Source organism: Trachypithecus francoisi, unplaced genomic scaffold (genome assembly GCF_009764315.1).
Source record: "Trachypithecus francoisi isolate TF-2019V2 unplaced genomic scaffold, Tfra_2.0 Lachesis_group1, whole genome shotgun sequence".
In the NCBI taxonomy this organism is placed as follows: Eukaryota; Metazoa; Chordata; class Mammalia; order Primates; family Cercopithecidae; genus Trachypithecus; species Trachypithecus francoisi.
Window position 1 is genome coordinate 47,568,262 of NW_022681454.1, and position 25,705 is coordinate 47,593,966.

Consider the following 25,705-nt stretch of genomic DNA (forward strand, 5'->3'; position numbering starts at 1 on the left):
TGCAGGTTCCATTTCAGATCACCTCAATTAAGTGAATATTGCAATTAAGCAAACCACATAAAATTTTTGGTTTCCTAGTGCATATAAAACTTATATTTACATGGTACTGTGGTCTATTAAGTGTGCAATAGCATTATGTCTAAAAAGGCAGTGTACATACCCTAATTAAAAATATTTTATTGCCAAAAAATACTAAAGATCATCTGAATCGTCAGCGAGCTGTAATCTTTTTGCTGGTGAAATCTTGTCTCAATGTTGATAGCTGCTCATTGATCAGGATGGTGGCTGCTGAAGGCAGGGGTGGCTTTGGCAATTTTTAAGTATAAGACAACAGTGACATTTGCCATGTTAATTGACTCTTCCTTCTACAAAAAATTTCTCTGTATTATGCAATGCTGTTTGATAGCATTTTAACCATAGCAGAACTCTTTCAAAATCAATTATCTTAAACCTTGCCTCTGCCTTATGAACTAAGTTTATATAATATTCTAAATATTTTGTTGTCACTTAAACTATGTTCCCAGCATCTTCACCAGGAGTAGATTTCACCTCATCTTTCTTTGCTCATCCGTAAGAAGCAACCCTTCATCTGTTCAAGTTTTATCACAAGATTGCAATAATTCTGTCACATCTTCAGTCTCCAATTCGAATTCTGGCCCTTTTCTTGTTTATACCACATCTGCAGATATTTCCTCCCCTGAAGTCTCGAACCTTTCAAAGTCATCCACGAGGGTTAGAATAAACTTCTTCCAATCTCCTATTAATATTGATATTTTGACCCCCTGCCATGAATTGCAATTGTTTTAATGGCATCTAGGATGGTCAATCCTTTCCAAAAGGTGTTCGATTTTTTTGGCCAGATCTATCAGAGGAACCACATGTATGGCAGCTATAATCTACAAAAATGTATTTCTTATATAATAAGACTTGAAAGTCAAAATAACTCCTTGATTCATGGGCTGTGGGATGAATGCTGTGTTAGCAGGCAGAAAAACAACATCAATCTTCTTGTATATATCCATTAGAACTTTTAGGTGACCAGGTGCATTGTCAATGAGCAGTAATATTTTGAAAGAAATTATTTTTCTTTTTGAGCAGAAGGTCTCAACAGTGGGCTTACAATATTTAGTAAGCCATGCTGTAAACAGATGTGCTGTCATTCCAACTTGGTTGTTTTATATAGAGAGAGAACGAACAGATTAGATTTAGTATAATTCTTAGTGGCCCTGGGAATTTGGGAATGGTAAATGAGCATTGGCTTCAAATTAAAGTCACCAGCTGCATTATTCCCTAATAGAGTCAGCCGGTTCTTTGAAGCTTCAAAGCAAAGTGCTGACTTCTCTTTTCTAGCTATGAAAGTCCTAGATGGCAAATTCTTTTGACAGAAAGCTGTTTCATTTACATTGAAAATCTGTTGTCTATATAACCACCTTCATCCATGATCTTAGCTAGATCTGGATAACTTGTTTTAGCTTCTACAACAGCATTTTAAGCTTCACCTTGCACTGTTATGTTATGGAGACAACTTCTCTCCCTAAACCCCATAAATCAATCTCTACTATTGTCCAACTTTTTTCTGCAGCTTCCTCCCTGATCTCAGCCTTCATAGAATTGAAGAGAGGGCCTTGCCTTGGATTGGGCTTTGGTTTAAGAAAATGTTGTGGCTGGTTTGATCTTTCATTTAGATCACTAAAACTATCTATCTTTATATCAGCAATAAGACTGTTTCAACTTGTTATCATCCGTGTGTTCACTGGAGTTACACTTTTAATTTCCTTCAAGAACATTTTCTCTGGATTCCCAAATCGACTGTTTGATGTAAGAGTCATAGTTCTTGGCTTATCTTGGCTTTTGACATGCCTTTCTCACTAAACTTAGCCATTTCTACCTTTTGATTTCATATGAGAGATATGCAAATTTTCCTTCTACTTGAACACTTAAAGAACATTTCAGGATTATTTGTTGGTCTATTTCAATATTGCTGTACTGAGGGAATAAGAAGGCCTGAGGAGAAGGAGAGAGACTGTTGAATGGTCAGTCAGTGGAGCAGTCAGCACACACACAACATTTAGCGATTAAGTTTGCTGTCTTCTATGGAGGTGGTTTGTGGCTTCCCTCCCCAAATTACAATGGTAAAATCAGAGATCACTGATCACAAATCACCATAACAGATATAATAATAATGAAAAAGTTTGAAATATTATGAGAGTTACAGAGACACAAAGTGAGAATACGCTGTTGGAATTTTGGCATCAATAGACTTCCTTTTCAATGTAAGGTTGCCACAGCTTTTAATTTACAAAAACTGCAGTATCCGCAAAGTGCTATAAAATAAAGCACAATAAAATGAGGTCTGACTCTACCTCACTCTCCCTTGTTCTTTTACTAAAGTTTAGCCCACACTTTTACAAATATAACCTTTAGTAAACTCTCCTTATATCACTCAACTCTGATTAATACAAGTGACGACTGGATAGGCCTGTATCTGCTCTGCAGACAGCATTTTCAAAAGACTGTTCTTGAGATTGAAATAAAAAGACTCCAATGTTAAATTAGCTTCAAAGACTAGGTTAAGCAAAATTAAATGTGTTTTTACTTTTGAATCTCATACTTTGGTGGGTATAAATACTTGCTGAGACGCTACAAGAGAAGGAAATGGTGAGCAGCATTTTCTAAATTTTATTTTTCCCCCAGAGCAGCTTCTAGGACTATAAGGGCAGAATCAAGGTGGAATTTTAGTAGACTAATGTTGTACCCTCCTAAAGGAGGTAACGTAGAAGGATTTGATGGGAGTCGAGGCTGCCAGTAACCACAGGCTCCTATCCTGGGCTGGTTGGAACATCTTAAATAGGACACTGGGAAGTGTCAGGGGAGGCTGAGGGAATCCTGCCAACACAGTGATGATCCCTGGCTGCTGGATTCAGCTCATTGGTATTTCTTCCACCTCCTCCCTAGTGAGGATTTCTGTTACTGGCTGTCACTTCTCATCACAGTCTCTCACAACTATTTCATTACTTTCTTCTCTCTTCTGGCCACATTGCATTTGCAATGAGACTATCCAGTTGTCTTTCTGAAATGAACTAGCCTACAGATATTTCAAAATATTCTTTCATCAACCTTTTCACTGTTTACCCTATTATTTTTCCAGGGTTTCAAGGCATTGATGTCAATGAGAACTGAGTTCTACTGTGATTATAAGTCAGCGAGATACTGCTTTCTGTTTAATCACTAAATGATATTAAATATATTATGAGCCATGTTAAATATTTCAAAATATTAACCTTTTTCTTATTTTTGTGTTCATTGTTGTTTTAGAAAGTTAATAATGCCAGACATCTGAAAGTGAAATAACCTCCCAACTGTACACGCTATTTATTTTGCTCGTTTTGTTTGACTCAATTCAGTTCATTTTACTAATGTGCAACTCACTGTCAAAATATGTTGACACTCTAAGTAGTTTTAAATAGTACTAAATGCTCTCGGCATTCAATGGTTAATTTTTGCATTCTGGAATAAATACATTTACAAAAAAACACACAAATTTATAGCTTAAAACCTAGACACAGTAAAGACCACCTGACTCCTGCCCACATATTTCTTAATTCCCATAGCTAGGAAGTCTTAACCTCAAAAGTGATTCAATCTAGGCCTACTTGCCGGACCAGTCTTAAGCCAAAAAACTCATCCTGAACACCAGAAGTTATAATTTTGCTCTTGCCTTATTCTTCCTGAAAGGATGCCTGCCTCCTCCTCTGATTGCAATGACTAAGCCTCTGTCTTACAAGGCAGTATTTATTAGAATATAATCACAGAGATACATCTTATAGTGTAGTGATAAAGGCGAAGGCTCTAAAGTCCAAATGTTTGGGGTTAAGTTCCTGCTCCCCTAATTGCTAGATTTCTGTGTCCCAGTTTTCTTACTTGTCTAATGGAGCTAGTAATAGTTTCTACCTCATCAGGTTGCTATAAGGTTGAAAATAACACATATTAATCACTCGGTAACCATTTATTATCTTAGGTCATTTGAGACTAGGGTTCTGTACTTTTTTACCTATATCAGTCAGAATCCCAGCAAGAGACAGAATACAACTTAAAAGATTCAGAAGACTTGAAAGATTCAAGGAACATATAGAGGTGTAGGAAGGGCTAGAAGGGTAAAGGGTTTTGAGGCACCTGAACACTAGCAACAGTGGGAAGCCATTACCACTGTAGTCTTGAAACCCTGGAATCTAATGACAACTGAAGCTGTAGGGGAGGAGCTGTCTAATAGGAACTAGAGCTGCTCTTATGAAGAAATGGCCCAAATAAAACATGGGAAAGAAATTCCCTACCTTTCTCTCTTCCCCACATTCAATCACTACCGGTGCCTCCCAGTGGAAGTCAGCTGGCAAGAAATTCTTGGGAAATGAAGTTCATAGCGATAGACTTATCAGGGCAGATGGAGAGGCCAAAAGGATGAAAAATGGATCTCAGAGAAATGCCAGGCAGAAAATATCCAGGATGTCAGTCCTTAAGCAGTTTTTTGTATAATCCAGTTCCTTACTTTAGAGTTACAGCTGGCACACTTACAGATGCTCAGCTACCTCTCTTGACTCTGAATATGTTCTCCTAGAATTGAGCCCTAAATTCTCTAGTTCCTGACTATCTTTGTCAGACTTTAACCAAGTCAGGTTTTGCTCTTTGATCCTCAAACCTTGGTTCTAATGGAGAACTTTTTCCAGAAGACTGTTTTTTGCATGATTATTGTTTTTGACAGCCTTAATGGCCCATTCCTATACAAATTATCATGTCAGCTGTAAAGCTGTTCAAAATTTATCATTAAGACTTAAAATAACAGAGTGAACATTTTATTCTCTGTTGCTTTTGGTCATAAGTGCAGAGAGATAGTGTGGAAAGGGAAAAAAATAAATGTTGAGAAATGGAAAATAGGAAAATGAACTATTGAGGGATAATTCCCCCATCAGTGTCTTGCATTTCTGCATGTCTTAAAAGCATAGGCACTTATTCCTTTTTGATAAAGAGTATATTTTCAAGAATCTTTGTATAGTGAGCAGCCTTGGAAAATAGAGATAAAGTTTTCCTTCAAAGTAGAGGGTATGTTTGCTTACTGCCCATTATAAAATATTCCTGGTCCCTAAATTCAGCATTCCTCTTTTGTAACTCAATCCCCTATGTGTGTGGGTGTGTCATATGGCTCACTTCATATTACCTGTGGGAACTAAGACTCAGGGAATGGCATACATGTCAATTATCTGTCACAGGTATTGGCTGTGATAAACTGTGTAATAAACTGAGTATGAAACTATGCTCTGTCTCTAACCCAAGAGACTTGTGTATGCTACCAACATGCTAGAGGCTGAATGTTTGTGCCCCCGGCCATGGTAGGATAGTCACCTTTTACAGTTTGAATGTGTCCTCCAAAAAGCATGTGTTTGAAAGTTCACCTCCAATGCAACAGTATTGATAGGTGGGGCCTAACGGGAGGTGTTTAGGTCATAAGAGATCCACCTTCATTAAGGAATTAATGTTGATTATAAAAGGGCTTGAGGCTATGAATTCAATCTCTTACTCTTTCTGTCTGTCCTTCTGCCATGTGATGACTGCAAGAAGTCCCTCTCTAGTTGTTAATCCCTCAACCTTAGACTTCCCAGTCTCCAGAACCATGAGCCAATAAATTTCTGCTTATTATAAATTACCCAATCCGTGATATTCTGTTACAGCAGCTCAAAACAGACTAAAACAGTTTCCATATAAGGGGACAAAGAGACCAGAGCTCCTTCTCTCCCTACTATGTGAAGGTACAGCAAGGAGACATCAAACTGCAAACTAAGAAGTGGGCCCTCACTGGGAACTGAATCTACTGGTACTGTGATCTTGGACTTCCCAGCCTTTAGGACTATGATAAATAAATTTCTGTTGTTTAAGCCACCTGGTCTATGGTATTTTGTTATAGCAACCCCAGACAACTTAGGGCATCCATAAAACTGTGGCAGATAATTTGTCAGGTTGTAAGTAGAATAAAATCTCAAACTCTTGACAATTGTTGACATGCACTTCTACTTCATTTAATAATACGGACTTCTTTAGATAATGACTTATTTGGGAGTCATGCTAATAATAGGAGCTGTCTAGTGTAAGAGACATGGTTGGCCATTTCCAACTTTTTACCAGTTCTCACTCTCAAATAAATTCAAAATTTTTTTAAAGACACAAAATATTTTTACTTAAATGGTGTAAAAGCCCATACAAAATATGCAGGTTGTTTCACCATTGAATAATAGCATGTCATTTTTACACATTGTAACATTTCTTGTAGGCTGAGGAAAAGCCCTATCCCTGAGACATATACATATATACGCACATGCATATACACATACAAATACATGTATCACACAAACACATATGCACACGTACACACATAGTCCATAAGACTAGATTATGTTCTGAAACCAGTTCTCTAAGAATACAAAGTATGTTTAAAAAGCAAAGTAGCCTCAACTTTGCTTTTTAAAAAGAGCAAAGCTGTGAGAAAGCCTAGCTATAAGAAGGCCTAATAGGAAACACAAGCTGTAAATGTCATATTTATGCAAAGAATGGTCTCATTGCATCCAGAACACTTAATTCTCACAGTGCTACCATCCTTTTATTCTTCTGACTCACATCACCTTTTTAGAAGCATTTGCAGTAAAACCAATGCTTTGTACTCTATATAAATACTTACAAGCATAGGACTTTCTGGGACTTGAACTGAAATCAGATTCAGCAAAGCTTCAGCCTGATATTGGGGTAGTGGGTGTGTGGGTGTGGTGAGGAATGATAGTTTAGCTTCAGCTTTCCAGGTGAGCCCATGCCCTCACATTCATCCTTGTATGAAGGGAATTAGTCAAGAGATAATATTTAGAGTGTTTCATGCAAATATCCGATTCCCCTAAAACCTAAAGCAATAATGAAAATTCTGTAACTTATGCTTCACTGATTTACATAAGCCTTGCCCATTCCCTATATTCTTATAAAATTGTCATAAATGTTTCCATCTTAAAAAAAAAAAAAACAAACTAATAACTTTATACATGGCAGGACCTGTGGTAGCATGAAGGAATTAGACACCTGTGGTAGAAGGGAGGGAGATTTAAAAGATATGAATGTACAAATGAAGAAAAAAAATCATTGTACTGAAAACTTAACCATCTTTGAAATAAAAATGCTATATCCCTCCCCATTGTGCCTCCCCATCTTGCCTAGGTCCTAGCCAAGAAAGCAGCATAATGCAATGAAAATAATAAAGACTTTGGATTTGAAGTTAAGCAAAGCAGGCTTCCAATACTAGCTTCTCTCTCATTAGCTGTGTGACCTTAAGCAAGATAACCTGTTTGGACTCTAGTCGCCTGATCTATGCAAAACTCAAAACAAAAACCTGTTATGAAAGTTTACTGACAACATAAAATGTTACAATTCATTAGCACCTGTAACACAGTATTCTGTGTCATCCAATGTCATTATTATTTATTATTATCATTAACCATTACACTATATTATTTAATCCCATCATATGGTGTACTCACACACACTCACAGTTGCTCAGACTGGACCATTTAGACACCGCAATTAACCAAACATGCCCACCTCTGAAGGTGTGGGAGGAAACTAGCATACCCAGAGAAAACAGATATCTATAAATAGATATAGATATCTATCTATAAATATAAATAGATATCTATCTATAAATATATATGTTTTCCCAAATTAAATCAGATAAAGTGATGTATCTGACTATATAAACAGATCTTTTACACTTGGATGTTGATTCTTATACAGTCAAAGCAAAGCAATGGTGAAGAAAATTCCTCTATGTATATATAAATATTGGAGAGAAGGAGAAGAATGTATATGTATTTTACATGTGTTTCATATACCTATTATTTTTACAACACAAACAATATAAATTAAAGTACGACTCTTGAAGGTTGAAAGTCTGCAAAAGATAGAGGGGATGCAGAAACATTGTGGGTTAAAAATGACAGCTCAGAGGACACTATGAGTCAGAACTAGAAACCAGAAGTCCTTCATTTCTACTGTCTTGATAAAAACATCTAAATCACCTATTTTTTTCTGTGCTAAGTTTCCTCCTTAAGTTTAGGTTAAGCATTCATCCAATTTTTAAAAACATACACATTAGATCCAAACCATGTACAATTCCCAAGTGGGGAGGTCACCTGCAGTCCCAGCAGTCCTGGAAAGTTGTGACACATGTTCACCCACATGGATCCATTTCCCAGCCTACTTTGTAAATGGTCCAGGCCTGAAAAAAAAAAAGGGGGTTGCAACTTCTCTCTTGCCACAAATAACCTCGAGAGACTCTGCAGGTTAATGGAAGATGTCGCTATAGGCGTGAGAAATCGTGGTTGATTTATGTGCCAGACTCTTCCAGCTGATTCACAAGTTGTAGGCCATGCAGTGTCTCAGGAGGGCTTTCTTAGGAAATAAGTTTCTGTTTGTTCGGTTTGTCTCCTTTTTTTTTTTTTGAGACGGAGTCTCGCTCTGCCGCCCAGGCTGGAGTGCTGTGGCCAGATCTCAGCTCACTGCAAGCTCCGCCTCCCGGGTTCATGCCATTCTCCTGCCTCAGCCTCCCGAGTAGCTGGGACTACAGGCGCCCGCCACCTCGCCCGGCTAATTTTTTTTGTATTTTTTAGTAGAGACGGGGTTTCACCGTGTTAGCCAGGATGGTCTCGATCTCCTGACCTCGTGATCCGCCCGTCTCGGCCTCCCAAAGTGCTGGGATTACAGGCTTGAGCCACCGCGCCCCGCTCGGTTTGTCTCCTTTAGATAGACTAGATATTAGTATTCATAAGACAGATGTCTCCAAAGCAGTGCCTGTGAGCTTAAATACAAATATGAAATTAGTCATTTGTAAAGCAGATTTACATATTTCTCTTATGGGCTGTAAGATTGTGATTTTGAGTACTAATTCATGTAATTCATGTTTTAATACATTTATAGTGGCTCTCAAATTAGCTTTTCAGCCAACCATTGGGAATTATTTTCGGCTTGTTGGACTATTAATTCTAAGTACAAAACAAAGTCTTACGAAAGAAAGGGTAAAAAATTTTGTCCTTTAAGTTACACAAAGAAGCAAAAATTGTCCCCAGGAAATTAATACTCTAATTATAAACCTTCTGGTTGAGAAAGTTTTGAAAAGCTTTGTCTCTTTTATGAAGTCAAAAGTCTTTGGTTTGGCTTCATTCATTTTTTTTCCATTCAGAACATATGGGAATAGTCCCAAAACAACGGAACAGCTGGTCTTTTCAAAATTAGAAAAGAAAATACTACTAACACTGTAGAAAAAGAAATCCACACTGTTGGCAAAACAGCTGTTCTTATTTCTGAAGGATATGGCAATGGCTAAGGCAACATGTTTTCCTGCTTAAATTACAGTTTTGGAAAAGAGAAACATCAATCATTGTTTATAAATCAAGTTGTAATAGTATCAGTTCCCTTCTTTCAACTTAGTCCACTTAGAATGTTTCCAAAGATTGAGAGGATTATCACGCCGCCCAAATGTTCACATTTTGAATGACTTTCTGAGTTTACATTTAAATAACAGACATCTTATAGTAGGCACAGGTCTTCTCGAATTTACTATACTACACTGTATTTTATTCCAATTTTTCAGTTTTATATGGCAAGACATCGACAAATGTTAATGATGAAGGAGAAAAGAAGCAATTAAACAAATCAAAAATGTATGTTCAGAGTTCAAACAATATCCTAAATTATACTGTGTATGCCCTCGGGGTAAAATGGAATATAACACCCTGAACCAGTCTCTCTTGGTCCAGTGGACACAGGACTGTGTCAAATGTCAAATTCTTTCCTAATGCTCAGTTTTGCTGCACAAAAGTGACAAAACACTCACATGCACATTGTCCACAATTCAAAATTGAATCTATAAAAGTATTGATCTGACATTTTTTGATAGAGATATACTTCTTAGCAGAAATAGCTGAAACTTGAAAATTGCTTCACTGAATTAAAAAAGACAAATTATAACAAAAGCTATACAAATAATTGATTAATAAAACATTTAAAGATTCAACAATAAAGAATCTATGTGGTAAGCCCCCACCCCCGGTAAAACCAGAGCAAGATGACAGTTCTATATGGCCACTTAATTGATATAATATGTAGGTCACCAAAATGTTTGCAACCAATCAGCAAATTTCCACATCAGATTTACTAGTTATTGGTTTGGCAGCAAAATGGAGGCTATTTTCTTTGTAGGCTATTTTCTTTGTTGAGCCATCTTATTCATGTCACATTGCAGTGAAAATAACTACTTTTAAGTTCCTAGTGTTGGCCAGATTTACCTTAATCTTTGCATTATGCATATGGCTTTGCTGAAATTACTTCATTTTAAAAACAGGCTAGTGAACTCAGACAGTTTTATATTATCTGTCATTTATCTTAAAATTCTTCAGCACGGACACTGTGATGTACAGCAAGTTCTCACTTAATGGCAATAGGTTCTTGGAAACTGACTTTAAGCTAAATGATGTATAATGAAAACAATTTTACCATAGGCTAATTGATATAAACAAGAATTAAGTTTGTACAGCATATTTCTGGTCACAAAACCATCAGTGAACTTCTAAATAAAGACTAAACATACTTCCAACATTGTACATTGAAATAAATGTGAACTATATCTACATATAAAAGATTAATGAAAACGAATAAGAGAATTATTTACTCATTTTTTGGTGAATCAGTGATGGTGGGTTTAATCAAGGAATAAGTGTTTGCAAAATGAAAATGATCAGGAGTCCCTCCTCCCACTATGAGTTCAAAAGCAAACAGTAACAAATATGGAAGGTCCCTGAGTGCTTTCACACTGCATTGTTTATTGTTGCGCATCTGTAAGATTATCCTCTACTGTATGAGTTTTTACTAGGCAGTAATGTCTCTTCATTCATTTATTTCCAACCTGCTTATTCCAGTGCAGGGTTGCAGGCGGCCAGAGCCTATCCTGGCAGCTCAGGGTACAAAGTGAGAACTGACTCTGGATAGTACATCATCTCATTACAGGGTGTACACACACACGCACACACACACACACACACACACACACACACACACACATACAGTTGCTCAGACTGGACCATTTAGACATGGCAATTAACCAAATATGTCTACCTCTGAGGGTATGGTGGGAGGGAAACTAGAGTACTCAGAAAAAACCCATGCAGACATGGGGAGGACATGGAAACTCCACACAGGCAGTGGCCATGGCTGGAGATCTATTTTTTTTTTTTCTCATCAACATTATACTGTTGAAATAAACAACATGATTCAAGGACTTGCTGCAAATATCTGATATTTACCTTTATTTTATTCCTTAAAGTAATTAGTAACATCTGAAGTATTCAATTGGGAAAACAAATGCCAAATTTAGTCAGCATTTTGAAAGACTAATCAAAATTCACAGTTCAGAAGCTGATACTTGAAATTCTTCAATTATCTTTATCTGTGAACAAAACCAGGGTTTTGTGTTAATTAATATAATGGAGGATATTAGCATTAACCAAAGAATCGTAGGTTGATTTTGGTCAGTTTGCAAGACTGGTTACATAACTTGCCCAAAATGGCATAGCTGGGATCCAAAGAGGTTTTTCTGATTCAAAGACACTTGCTCTGAAATACTATGTTTAATACATTCTGACCTTATCTTCCATCAGCATAAAACTATGGATTAGTTTATTTGAACTTTGACTGATAAGTGAATGATATAGAAGACAAATAAGCAGAGAAAGGGAAGGCAAGAATTTCCCTAACAAGATTGTCATATGTACATATGATGCCACTATACAATTCTTATATTAATCAATGTCCAAGCACCTTCTCCATTCCCTGACACTGGGCATCTGTATTAGTTTGCCAGGGCCTCATAACAAACAACACATATTGGGAGGCTTAGCCAACAGAAATTTATTTTCTCATAGTTCTAGAGACTGGAAGTTCAAGATCAAGGTGTCTGCAGGCTTGATTTCTCCTGAGGACTGACTCTCCTTGGCTTGGAAGTGGCCACCTTTCACTGTGTCCTCACATGTCCTTTCCTCTATGCAACATGCATCTTTAGTGGCTCTTGTGGGGTCCAATCTTCTCTTCTTAGAAAAACTTACTCCCATGGGATCAGTGCCCACCCTAACAGCCTCATTTTAACTTCATTACCTCTTTAAAGGCTCTATTTCTCAATACAGGTATTTCTCAATGAGGTACTAAAGGTTAGGGCTTCAACATATTAATTGGAGCCAGGGGACAGAACTCAGTCATAACAGCATCTAATCGATCTCCAAGTCCAGGACATTTTGTCGTCCTTTCCTCTTCATAGGCATTTTTGCTCCCTTGTGTAGATCATCAACACATCCTGCCCACTCAGTATAACAGTCTTCCCACATCTGGTCTTGTACATATCCACAGGGTTTTATAGACCAGTGTGTTGCTGAAAATTTTTGATAAAGTCTCATTTTTGAGAATGTACCCTCAATAAATATAGATATGTTTATATATATTTAGAATTTTTATCAATGTATTAAATATTACTATACCTTAATTTAATTCTTGGTTTAACAGAATAATAAATGTGATTGTCTTTATTTCCTTTCAGCTCCAAAGACTGAGAAACACTGTAAAAGTAAACCCATACCTAGATCCCTCAGAAAGCTGCTACATAACTTATAAGTATGTGCTAAGAGATGGTAAAAACCTATTCGTTAAGAATTAGAGATAACTCGGGGGGCGGAGCAAGATGGCCGAATAGGAACAGCTCCAGTCTCCAACTCGCAGCGCGAGTGACACAGAAGACCAGTGATTTCTGCATTTTCAACTGAGGTACTGGGGTCATCTCACTAGGGAGTGCCGGAAAATCGGTGCTGGTCAGCTGCTGCAGCCTGACCAGCGAGAGCTGAAGCAGGGCGAGGCATTGCCTCACCTGGAAGTGCAAGGGGGAAGAAAATCCCTTTTCCTAGCCAGGGGAACTGAGACACACAACACCTGGAAAATCGGGTAACTCCCACCCCAATACTGCGCTTTAAGGAAACAGGCACACCAGGAGAATATATCCCACACCTGGCTGGGAGGGTCCCATGCCCACAGAGCCTCCCTCACTGCTAACAGAGCAGTCTGCGGCGATCTATCCGCAAGGCAGCAGCGAGGCTGGGGGAGGGGCGCCCGCCATTGCTGAGGCTTAAGTAGGTAAACAAAGCCGCTGGGAAGCTCGAACTGGGTGGAGCTCACAGCAGCTCAAGGAAGCCTGCCTGTCTCTGTAGACTCCATCTCTGGGGACAGCGCACAGCTGAAGACCAACAGGGGAAGCAGCGGGGGCCGGTGCAGACGCGAACGACTCTGTCTGACAGCTTTGGGGAGAGCTGCAGATCTCCCAATGCGGAGGTTGAGATCTGAGAACGGACAGACTGCCTGCTCAGGTGGGTCCCTGACCCCTGAGTAGCCTAGCTGGGAGACATCCCCCACTAGGGGCAGTCTGACACCCCACACCTCACAGGGTGGAGTCACCCCGAGAGGAAACTTCCAAAGGAAGAATCAGACAGGTACACTCGCTGTTCAGCAATATTCTATCTTCGGCAACCTCTGCTGCTGATACCCAGGCAAACAGGGTCTGGAGTGGACCTCAAGCAATCTCCAACAGACCAACAGACAGTCCTTGTGACTGTCAGACGGAAAACTATCAAACAGGAAGGACACCTATACCAAAACCCCATCAGTAGGTCACCATCATCAAAGACCAGAGACAGATAAAACCACAAAGATGGGGAAGAAGCAGGGCAGAAAAGCTGGAAATTCAAAAAATAAGAGCGCATCTCCCTCTGCAAAGGAGCGCAGCCCATCGCCAGCAACGGATCAAAGCTGGTCAGAGAATGACTTTGACGAGATGAGACAAGAAGGCTTCAGTCCATCAAACTTCTCAGAGCTAAAGGAGGAATTACGTACTCAGCACAAAGAAACTAAAAATCTTGAAAAAAGAGTGGAAGAATTGACAGCTAGACTAATTAATGCAGAGAAGATCACAAACGAAATGACAGAGATGAAAACCACGACACGAGAAATACGTGACAAATGCACAAGCTTCAGTAACCGACTCGATCAACTGGAAGAAAGAGTATCAGCGATTGAGGATCAAATGAATGAAATGAAGCGAGAAGAGAAACCAAAAGAAAAAAGAAGAAAAAGAAATGAACAAAGCCTGCAAGAAGTATGGGATTATGTAAAAAGACCAAATCTACGTCTGATTGGGGTGCCTGAAAGTGAGGGGGAAAATGGAACCAAGTTGGAAAACACTCTTCAGGATATCATCCAGGAGAACTTCCCCAACCTAGTAGGGCAGGCCAACATTCAAATTCAGGAAATACAGAGAATGCCACAAAGATACTCCTCCAGAAGAGCAACTCCAAGACACATAATTGCCAGATTCACCAAAGTTGAAATGAAGGAAAAAATCTTAAGGGCAGCCAGAGAGAAAGGTCGGGTTACCCACAAAGGGAAGCCCATCAGACTGACAGCAGATCTCTCGGCAGAAACTCTATGAGCCAGAAGAGAGTGGGGGCCAATATTCAACGTTCTTAAAGAAAAGAATTTTCAACCCAGAATTTCATATCCAGCCAAACTAAGTTTCATAAGTGAAGGAGAAATAAAATCCTTTACAGATAAGCAAATGCTTAGAGATTTTGGCACCACCAGGCCTGCCTTACAAGAGACCCTGAAGGAAGCCCTAAACATGGAAAGGAACAATCGGTACCAGCCATTGCAAAAACATGCCAAAATGTAAAGACCATCGAGGCTAGGAAGAAACTGCATCAACTAACGAGCAAAATAACCAGTTAATATCATAATGACAGGATCAAGTTCACACATAACAATATTAACCTTAAATGTCAATGGACTAAATGCTCCAATTAAAAGACACAGACTGGCAAACTGGATAAAGAGTCAAGACCCATCAGTCTGCTGTATTCAGGAGACCCATCTCACATGCAGAGACATACATAGGCTCAAAATAAAGGGATGGAGGAAGATCTACCAAGCAAATGGAGAACAAAAAAAAGCAGGGGTTGCAATCCTAGTCTCTGATAAAATAGACTTTAAACCATCAAAGATCAAAAGAGACAAAGAAGGCCATTACATAATGGTAAACGGATCAATTCAACAGGAAGAGCTAACTCTCCTAAATATATATGCACCCAATACAGGAGCACCCAGATTCATAAAGCAAGTCCTTAGAGACCTACAAAGAGACTTAGACTCCCATACAATAATAATGGGAGACTTCAACACTCCACTGTCAACATTAGACAGATCAACGAGACAGAAAGTTAACAAGGATATCCAGGAATTGAACTCATCTCTGCACCAAGTGGACCTAATAGACATCTATAGAACTCTCCACCCCAAATCAACAGAATATACATTCTTCTCAGCACCACATCGCACTTATTCCAAAATTGACCACATAATTGGAAGTAAAGCACTCCTCAGCAAATGTACAAGAACAGAAATTATAACAAACTGTCTCTCAGACCACAGTGCAATCAAACTAGAACTCAGGATTAAGAAACTCAATCAAAACCGCTCAACTACATGGAAACTGAACAACCTGCTCCTGAATGACTACTGGGTACATAACGAAATGAAAGCAGAAATAAAGATGTTCTTTGAAACCAATGAGAACAAAGATACAACATACCAGAATCTCTGGGACACATTTAAAGCAGTGTGTAGAGGGAAATTGATAGCACTAAATGCCCACAAGAGAAAGCAGGAAGATCTAAAATTGACACTTTAACATCACAATTAAAAGAACTAGAGAGGCAAGAGCAAACACATTCAAAAGCTAGCAGAAGGCAAGAAATAACTAAGATCAGAGCAGAACTGAAGGAGATAGAGACACAAAAAACCCTCCAAAAAATCAATGAATCCAGGAGTTGGTTTTTTGAAAAGATCAACAAAATTGACAGACCGCTAGCTAGACTAATAAAGAAGAAAAGAGAGAGGAATCAAATAGACGCAATAAAAAATGATAAAGGGGATATCACCACCGACCCCACAGAAATACAAACAACCATCAGAGAATACTATAAATGCCTCTACGCAAATCAACTAGAAAATCTAGAAGAAATGGATATTTCCTGGACACTTACACTCTCCCAAGACTAAACCAGGAAGAAGTTGAATCCCTGAATAGACCAATAGCAGGCTCTGAAATTGAGACCTTTTACGAAGATTAATTCAAGATGGATTAGAGACTTAAATGTTAGACGTAATACCATAAAAACCCTAGAAGAAAATCTAGGTAGTACCATTCAGGACATAGGCATGGGCAAGGACTTCATGTCTAAAACACCAAAAGCAACGGCAGCAAAAGCCAAAATCGACAAATGGGATCTAATTAAACTAAAGCGCTTTTGCACAGCAAAAGAAACTACCATCAGAGTGAACAGGCAACCTACAGAATGGGAGAAAATTTTTGCAACCTACTCATCTGACAAAGGGCTAATATCCAGAATCTACAAAGAACTCAAACAAATATACAAGAAAAAAACAAACAACCCCATCAAAAAGTGGGGAAAGGATATGAACAGACATTTCTCAAAAGAAGACATTCATACAGCCAACAGACACATGAAAAAATGCTCATCATCACTGGCCATCAGAGAAATGCAAATCAAAACCACAATGAGATACCATCTCACACCAGTTAGAATGGCAATCATTAAGAAGTCAGGAAACAACAGGTGTTGGAGAGGATGTGGAGAAATAGGAACACTTTTACACTGTTGGTGGGATTGTAAACTAGTCCAACCATTATGGAAAACAGTATGGCAATTCCTCAAGGATCTAGAACTAGATGTACCATATGACCCAGCCATCCCACTACTGGGTATATACCCAAAGAATTATAAATTACTCTACTACAAAGACACATGCACACGTATGTTTATTGCGGCACTACTCACAATAGCAAAGACTTGGAATCAATCCAAATGTCCATCTGTGACAGACTGGATTAAGAAAATGTGGCACATATACACCATGGAATACTATGCAGCCATAGAAAAGGATGAGTTTGTGTCCTTTGTAGGGACATGGATGCAGCTGGAAACCATCATTCTTAGCAAACTATCACAAGAACAGAAAACCAAACACTGCATGTTCTCACTCATAGGTGGGAACTGAACAATGAGATCACTTGGACTCGGGAAGGGGAACATCACACACTGGGGCCTATCATGGGGAGTGGGGAGGAGGGAGGGATTGCATTGGGGAGTTATACATGATGTAAATGATGAATTGATGGGTGCTAACGAGTTGATGGGTGCAGCACACCAACATGGCATAAATATACATATGTAACAAACCTGCACGTTATGCACATGTACCCTAGAACTTAAAGTATAATAAAAAATATTAAAAAAAATAAAAAATAAAAAAATAAATACAAAAAAAAAAGAATTAGAGATAACTCATATCCAGTTATAGAAAGGCTGAAATTCATTTGGAGTTTGAAGAGTGCTGTGGAGTCGCCTCCATCCACGGGGAGGTGTTTCCCTGTACCTGAGCCAATTGAGAGGTGCATTAAGGAAACACATCAGATAGCTTGACAGGTGTCTCTAAGGATTGTGGAGCTTAAGGACTAGTATGAGATGCTCAAGTTAGATCAGCCCAAGGTAGAGGAGGGAGGGAGAAGCATGTGTGTGTGTGTGTTTGTGTGTGTAAGAGAATGTTAGAGTGAGCTAGGGTGAGGGTACTGTCCTGGGAGTGACCTGCATGTTCGCTGAACATGGGGCTGAAAGTAAATGAATACACACATGGACCAGACAAGAAGAAGCTTTTCTGGAGACACTTTGGAAAGGTCTCCATCCAAAAGGGCTAAAGTAATTCGGAAGAGGGGAGGATTTCGGGGAATCTTGGGGGTGTGAAAGGGTGTAGCAAGTGGTCAGCTAGAGGACAAAAAAGAGATAGTGCTCATGTCATCCTCATGGGGTAGGAATTGCAACTCTGGGTTCTGAGGGGATGAATCTCCTAGAAAATCTCAAGAGCCCCTCATGGCAGCAAGAATCTTCACAAGATACTTCTTTAATTTTTATTTCAGTTAATTGTTTGCTGAGTAGAAAAAAATACAGTTCCTTTTATCACTGAATTGTCAGTACCTTTTTTTTTTTTTTTGAGACTGAGTCTGGCTTTGTTGCCCAGGCTGGAGTACAGGGGTGCGATCTCCGCTCACTGCAAGCTCCGCCTCCCGGGTTCACACCATTCTCCTGTCTCAGCCTCCCGAGTAGCTGGGACTAAAGGCGCCCGCTACCACACCCGGCTAATTTTTTGTATTTTTAGTTGAGACGGGTTTCACCATGTTAGCCAGGATGGTCTTGATCTCCTGACCTCGTGATCCGCCCGCCTCGGCCTCCCAAAGTGCTGGGATTGCAAGCGTGAGCCAGTCACTGCCTTTTAAGACAAATTTTACTCAGCAAACTAGCACTGAGGACAAAGCATTGCTTTGAGACAAACTGTCTGTGAGATGGTTGATTTTAAGCCATGATACTATATTAGAAGGTTGTTATTCATAGAAGCACTGATTAATATGCTTTTGCTCCTGGCAGACTCTACACACCAGCCCATTTCTCCCCACCTCTTTTCTTAGCCTCTTTTCACCTGAGAAGTCCTGGCACATCGCGTATCCCAAAGACCTACTGCAATGTTATTTCAGCCTCTGCAAGTTTGTACTAATCACTTGCCTTTGTTGCTCCGTGAATGGAAAATGTGTCATTTCAAAATATTTGTAGATAATCTTAGGAATTTGTCTAGAGTAAGAAGGAGCTCTACAGGCTACCAGTGATTAAACTGAGAAGAAAAGTAAGTTCTATTAGCAAAGAGTTGATGAAATCCAGCCTCTCATAGGAGAAAGGAGTAGGTTGGAGTAAATACTTTCAAAGATCTTTGACTCCTCTCTAAAGACAAGCTCTGTTGTGTTTCTCATGATAACCAAATTTCTTTTTCAGCATTGAATACATGTCACTTGACTGTCAGCATTAAAAAAAAAAAAGATTTTGTTCAGTCTTACTACCATTGTAAGTAATAAAGAAAAATACATTGGATAATTCTGTGAAATAAGCAAAAGTTGTTAATCAATTGTAGTATCTAATGATGTCAAGGTACAGTGAGGAGATCCTTTTAAAATACAGCTGTTGAAAGCAGGAAGTTTTCAACATATATCAAGATTTAAAAATACCAATACTCTTTGACCTAAGATTGCACTTCTAGGAATCTGGTCTAATGGAAAAAATGTCTGTTTACAACTGTGTTCATTACAGTGATATTTACAGTATTTTTTAGAATTGGAGAATGATTAATAAGTTAAAGTTCATATACAAAATATCACATTCAGTCATGTTTTTGTAGAATAATAAATAAGAACAACTTAATGGTCACTAGCTGTCAGGTACTATTTCAGCGTTTTGCATCTATGGACTCAATCCTTATAACAACCCTACGAGGTCTGAACCATTGCCATTTCCCTTTATATACGTTAACTGAGACACAGAAAGGTTAATATGCCCAAAATGACACAGTTTGTTGGAGTAGAGCTGAGATTTGAACCCAGGCCTCCTGGCACTATTATCCATGCATACAACCACCACATCACACAGGCCTTAGTTTGCTAAAGTTATCATAAGAGTGCCACAAACTGGATAGTTTAAATAAAAATTTATTGTCTCTGAATGCTAAGGCCTGAAATCACCGTGAAGTGTTGCCAGAGTTGGTTCCTCCTGAGGCTGTAAAAGAGAATAAGGCATCTGTACCAAGCCTTTCCCCTAGTTTCTGGTGGTTTCCTGGCAATCTTTGGAATTCCTTAGCTTGCAGAAGCATCGTCCTGACCTCTATCTTCATCTTTATGTGGCATTCTCCCTGTGTGCATGTCCGTGTCCACATTTGATCTTTTTGTAAGAACACCAGTCATATTGCATTAGGGGCTCACCCTACACTAGTATAATCTCGTGTTAAATAATGACCTCTGTAAGGACCCTATTATTGAAAAATAATAGGTCACATTCTGAGGTACTGAGGGTTAGGACTTCAACATATGAATTTTAGTGGGACACTGATCAGTCCATAACACAGTTTCCAACCATGTTAATATTTTCACTACAAAATAATAAATGAACAAAAGCAGAAAATATATATAAATAAATACACACACACACACACACTGATCTGCATTTAAAAATAAACACATTGGGAAGGGAAGGAAAATATACTAAGTTATAGTATCATAGGTCTTACATTCTTCTTTATTATCATTTGTTTCTTACAATAAGCACTCGATACTATTGCAATCATTTAAAACAATAATGAACTGAGTGCAGTGACTTATGCCTGTAATCTCAACTATTTGTGAGGCTGAGGTGGGAGGATTGCTTGAGGCTGGGAGTTTGAGACTGAACTATGATGACACCATGGCACTCTGGCCCAGGAAACAGAGTGAGATCCTGTCTCTGAAAAAAATAAAAATAAAATAAAATGCAGTAATGACATAATTATATCTGAAAAGAAGTAGAAACATTTTTTCAAACTGATTAAGATTAGACTGTGTAGCACTGAAGAGCTATGTTAGTGATTTGTATACACAGGGTAGGCCATATCCCGGGCCATGATTTTAACTTAAGGGTCCATGTCCCCTGCTCAACATCCTGCAAACACCATGTTTTGGTCCCATGTGTTTCCCCACATCCTATTTTTCTCAGCTCTTTAAAGAACAACAACTTGCTGCTGTGTGGCCTTAGTATATTATCTGATAGGACTTTTGAGGAAAGGCTCAAACAGATACATCTTGAAATTTTAGCAGTGTCTCCCTGGTGGTTTTCAAAGTGGAGTGATTGCACACCAGGTGTTGTGCAAGATCACTCACTTAGGGTGTGAGGAAAATATGAAGACTTCTCTTAATATGTATTTAGATACCGATATTTAATACATAGGTTGTAACTCTCACCTTGCTCAGAGCACATGTCAGGTGGCCATCAGTCAGGTACAGTATTACAGTATTCAGGTACCCTCTGGGAAGAGTGAGAAGGTTGCAGAGTAAGAGTCACAGGGCAAAAGAGGGGACAATTGGGCCTGTGTTAGTTTCCCAGGGCTGTCATTAAAAATTACCCCAAACTTGGTGGCTTACAACCACAGAAATTTATTCTTTCACAGTCCTGGAGGCTAGAAGTCCAAAGTCAACATATCGGCAGGGCCACACTCCTTTTGAAGACTCCAAGGAAGACTCTTCCTTTGTCTCTTTCAGCTTCTGGTGGCTACTGGCCATTCTTGATGTTCCTTGGCTTATGGACACATCGCCCCAATTTCTGCTTCTGTCTTCCCATGGCCGTCTTCCCTATGTCTCTCTGTCTTCTTTCCTTCTCTTATAAGACATCTGTCATTAGATTTAAGGCCCATCTAATCCATGATGATCTCATCTCAAGATCCTTATCTTAATTCACAATCTGAAGTTCAGGTGAACATATCTTTGGGGGCAGGGGGACTGCCATTCAACTTGCTGCAGCGCCCTAAAGTATTACCTTGTTTCCAGAATACTGAAACATGTTTCAGTATGCACGTATATGGTTAGGTGGATTTATAGATCATATTATTTAGTTTTAACCAAATTAATCTTCACAGAATAGACAAGTGGATCAAAAAAATTAAGGCAAAACACCCCACATATTAAACACAGCAATTGCACAAGCCCAGGAGAATAGGGAAATGGAAAGGCTGACCCTTCTCCCTTCCTCTGTATAAGCTCTGTGTCAGCCACAGAAAACTGCCATAATAACATAATCATACCTAATGAGAAGTAGACTAAAATGTTTAAAGTGATCAAGAAATTCATTTGAAATATGGACTTACATTTACTACCATTAATAATACATCTTATATAGTGTGCCTTGAGATTTTTTTAATGATAGTATGAAGTCATCACAATTTGTAAGACATATTAAAACCAAGTACTCAGAGCATGAAGGTACTGCTCCATAAATGCTTTACCCATGTTTCAAAGTCACTTTAATTTTACAAAATTAGCTCGATTTCATGGCAGACATAAAATCGCCTTTTGAAGGTTCCTGACTGTGAGAAAAATTATAAAAGCCACATACTATCTATGAACCCTTTATTTTTTCCTCCTTGGTAAAAATTAGCTGAAACACGTACAACATAGAGACAGAATATGCCTACCCTGTGAGTAAACAGCAAACAGAGAGCTAAAAATTTGAAGAAACCAGAACTTGGGACAATAATCTACACATTGTCAGATATTTTCTATAAAGTTATATGAAAGTAGAGATATTTCTAATATGACACCATATAGTACTTGCTAGATTCCATTTCAAAAATAAAATACTTTGAAGCTATTTTTTGTGTACCACAGAAATAAAGATGTATTATACAAGATACATTGTTGACATTCTGTAATTTTTTAATGTTTTTTTCCCACAAAATTTACATTACTACATGAATGGAGCAACTGTTTTCACAGGAATACAGAAAAGATTTTGAGAAAAAATTACCGACATACTTTCACTCTATTCACTTCATTGTTCACAGGCAAGCTATTTCAGCAAAATCAAAGCTAGGAGTATGCAAAGTACTGCTGGAAGTCATTGATGTAATTCATTTTTAAGAAGATTTTTAAAATATAATCGAGCCCTTACAATAGCTCAGTAATGATGTGGGAAGTGAGCAAGAGAATCTATTGCACAACCCAGGGATGCATCTGTTATCCTGAGTCAAAGTTTTAAAACAGTTGTGGAACTAAAGGTGAGTGGTGCATTTTTCTTTTACAGGAAGACATATGTTTCAAATTTGCTGACTTGTTCCCTAGAACATGTGACGTTTGGTAATATGCCACCTAACAAATAATTTTAAAAAGTAATAACTATGCAAAATACGTCCACATGATGTAAAGGTGAAGTTTTAATAATGAACAACAGACAAGCTGCATTTTTAAAGTGTTAAGAAGATAACTGTTAAAAACGACTGCTTTGAAATCTTTCCATATTTATACGTGTTACAAAAAGCAATACAATGTAGTTTGGGTCATCTATAAAAGCTCTCATACCTGTACACTTTAAGAACTTGAGAAGAGGCCGGGCTCATGGTGGTGGCTCATGCCTGTAATCCCAGCACTTTGGGAGGCCGAGGTGGGTGGATCACAAGGTCAGGAGATCGAGACCATCCTGGCTAACACGATGAAACCCCGTCTCTTAAAAATACAAAAAATTATCCGGGTGTGGTGGCGGACGCCTGTAGTCCCAGCTACTCTGGAGGCTGAGGCAGGAGAATAGCATGAACCCGGGAGGCCTAGGTTGTAGTGAGCAGAGATCGCACCACTGCACTCCAGTCTGGGCGACAGAGCCAGACTCTGTCTCAAAACAAAACAAAACAAAACAAAACAAAGAAAAAGAAAAAGAAAAAGAAATTGAGAAGAGTCTATAAAATACCTGAAAGGCATCAAAGTTAGGAAAGTGTGAGAAACTGTCAGTCTATAGAGCCCATAAAGATGTGAGCTCTTTAAATGTAATGTCCTATTCGGGAACAGGATAGTGTAAAATGAGACAGTTGGTAAAAAAATTAGGGGAATCTGAAAGAAGTATGGACTATAGTTAATATATATCAGTTCATTAGCTGTGTGGGAAATGTCCATATTAGTGTAAGATGTGATCAGTAGGAGAAATGATGTGGGCTAATTGGAAACTCTCTGTAGTATCTGTACAACATTTCTGTAAATCCAAAACCATTCTAATGTTAAAAACTTACTTAAAAAATAAACTTGTAAAAAGAATTTTCCAACCTGTTTATAAATCTTTCAAACAAAGGGTTGCAGTAGGTTTTGGACTCATATATTAAATATATAAAAATGCAATATCTTCTAAGTCATTTGAAAATTTAAGAATAAAGTTTCTTTTTTATGACCATTTAAAAAGAAAATTTAATAATGTATATCAGAGAACTTACTAGCCAAACTTTAATTAAAACATTTACATGATTAGCACCTGAAATGAAAATGAAAGTCACAATTTGGTAAGTACAACTAACAGTGCATTCCTTCCATTTGCATCCAGCTATCTTTGTGAAGTATCTCTTTAACCTATGACAGAAAGTACAAACAAGTATCCAAATACAGCAAACGTGATCCTCGAATCTCTACATGAAAAACTGTAATCCAAGAGTTTGAAAATAATGAGCTATTCCCTCACATTGCTTACATTAAGTTATTACACTAGTAAGAGGAAAGGATTCTCTATAGTTATTCCATTAATAAACTACAAATACAAAGTAGTTTCTAACAATTATATTTAATTTTCAACACATCCATTTTCATTTCTGTTTCTGTGTATGTTTTCAAATGCATGTTTGTTACTTGAAAATATTGGTGGCTCATGCTCAACGTTTTTCAGACAAGGTATGCAATCTCCAGATTTAGAGATCGCAGATCTATCTTATGGACAGCTGACTGATGGCACGTCTTAATGCTACAGCAGCATCTATATCATGAGGATGATGTTAATCTCTCATACTTACCTGACTCCTTATTCACTTTGAGCTCCTCCAAAGGCACATGTGCATGTACGCACACACAAACACACACACATGCACAAAACATAAATCTTGTGTGCACAGACTGTATATTCAGTTTTGATTTTCAATATTTAATATAAACTAAAATGATTTAATTCTAAACAAGGCAACTTACAGGTGGGAAGGCAAATTTGCTCTACAAGGACCCTCTCTAGAATACAACATGAATGGTGGTCAGAAAGTGTGCAGACTACACATCCTCAACCATCTACTTCTGCATGACCTATGAGAAGGGGAGCCATATGAGTTCTTATCCAAACAGAGACATTTGACAGAGTAAAGGTAGGTTACAATAATATATATTTTTGGATGACATGTGTAAACTAGGATTGTCTCATACAAACCTTCTCATGAGCCAATAGAGCTTAATAGTCACATCCAAAGGATCTGAGGCCAGCTCTGCCATGACTCAGATTCAAGCTGTATGCATTACTAATTGTATAAATTGGCCCACTTTGTTAACACTTCTGTGCCTTAGTTCTATAAAATGGACATAATAATAGTGCTTACCTTATAGATATTATATAAGGATTTCATTACCTAATATAAATAAAGCACACAGACCAATGGCTGGTGCAGTGAAGACTCAGTAAATATTCTCTAACTACCTATACAGAGATACCTCCCACTTCAAGTGAGGCGCATTGAGTACCCCAGCCTTATAACATTTGACCCTCCAGGGATGTTGCATGCTGCACAGTATTGATGTGTTTACCTGTCTACTTCTCCCATGAGTGTCTAAAACTCCACAGGATTGAGACCATGTGTGCTTTGTTACCTCCTGTATCTTATAACCATTCCAATGTCTGATGTACAATAAGTTCTTTTGAATGGATAGACCTACACTTTTAATTTTTAAATGTCTTGGTAAAAGTTTTGTATTGAAAAATGATGAAATATCCCCTGACTACTCTACGTATTCCTTGAGGAACTTCTAAATATGTCTTATTTTTGGTCTTGATGAAACATGTGCCTTGAAAAATAGTAAATATTTGTTGAATTGAATTATTAGAAGTATGTCTCTAAA